At 38.9% G+C, this 1,521-nt stretch overlaps 1 pseudogene; it reads right to left on the bottom strand.

The window, feature by feature from the left end:
- Positions 1 to 384: 384 nt before the first annotated feature.
- On the bottom strand, positions 385 to 1,098 carry LOC132733821 (uncharacterized; annotated as a pseudogene).
- Positions 1,099 to 1,521: the final 423 nt, after the last annotated feature.

Raw genomic sequence — 1,521 nt, 5'->3', positions numbered from 1 at the left:
AAGTCATGGAATATTCAAATTTTAACTTTGTCTATGAGGAGTGCTGTCACATCATTTACTTCAATTTCTCTTACAGCAGTCTACAGAATATAACAATATGTTTTTAACAGACCAGTATTTAATGTCTTCTGAAAAGTGGGCTAATACTGGCTTTTAACGGCAATATTCAATCTGTGGGACAGACAAACAAAATAAAACATGGCACTGATTTAAAGTAACGGGGCAACATTCTAGCCAGACTGCAAGGATGTGCTGTTGGGTTTGCCTGGAATAGGAAAGGTTAGTTGACAATTATGGCATTCATTTGGCATGGCATGGACAAGACATTGTTGACAATGACATTCATTTGACCTGGCATAGACAAGACATTGTTGACAATGGCATTCATTTGACCTGGCATAGACAAGACATTGTTGACAATGACATTCATTTGACCTGACATAGACAAGACATTGTTGACAATGGCAATCATTTGACCTGGCATAGACAAGACATTGTTGACAATGACATTCATTTGACCTGGCATAGACAAGACATTGTTGACAATGACATTCATTTGACCTGGCATAGACAAAACATTGTTGACAATGGCATTCATTTGGCCTGGCATAGACAAGACATTGTTGACAATGACATTCATTTGGCCTGACATAGGCAAGACATTGTTGACAATGACATTCATTTGGCCTGGCATAGGCAAGACATTGTTGACAATGACATTCATTTGGCCTGGCATAGACAAGACATTGTTGACAATGACATTCATTTGGCCTGGTATAGGTAAGATATTGTTGACAATGACATTCATTTGGCCTGGCATAGACAAGAAATTGTTAACAATCGCATTCATTTGGCCTTGCATGGGTAAGACATTGTAGACAATAACATTCATTTGGCCTGGCATAGACAAGACATTGTTGACAATGGCAATCATTTGGCCTGGTTAAGGCAAGACATTGTTGACAATGACATTCATTTGGCCTGACATAGACAAGACCTTGTTGACAATGGCATTTATTTGGCCTGGTTAAGGCAAGACATTGTTGACAATGACATTCATTTGGCCTGACATAGGCAAGACATTGTTGACAATGGCATTCATTTGGCCTGGTTAAGGCAAGACATTGTTGATAATGACATTCATTTGGCCTGACATAGGCAAGACATTGTTGACCATGACATTCATTTGGCCTGGCATAAACAAGACATTGATGACAACGGCATTCATTTGGTCTGGCATGGGCAAGGCATTGTTGATAATGGCATTCATTTACCCTGGTATAGGAAAGACATTTGAGACAATGACATTCATTTGACCTGGCATAGACAAAACATTGTTGACAATGATATTCATTTGACCTGGCATAGACACGACATTGTTGACAATGACATTCATTTGACCTGGCATAGGCAAGACATTGTTGACAATGACATTCATTTGGCCTGACATAGACAAAACATTGTTGACAATGATATTCATTTGGCCTAGCATAGGCAACACATTGTTAACAATGGCATTCA

This window comes from Ruditapes philippinarum, unplaced genomic scaffold, assembly GCF_026571515.1.
Source record: "Ruditapes philippinarum isolate M1 unplaced genomic scaffold, ASM2657151v2 ctg1542_1_1_1_1, whole genome shotgun sequence".
NCBI lineage: Eukaryota > Metazoa > Mollusca > Bivalvia > Venerida > Veneridae > Ruditapes > Ruditapes philippinarum.
This window is presented reverse-complemented; position numbering and strand designations above follow the sequence as displayed.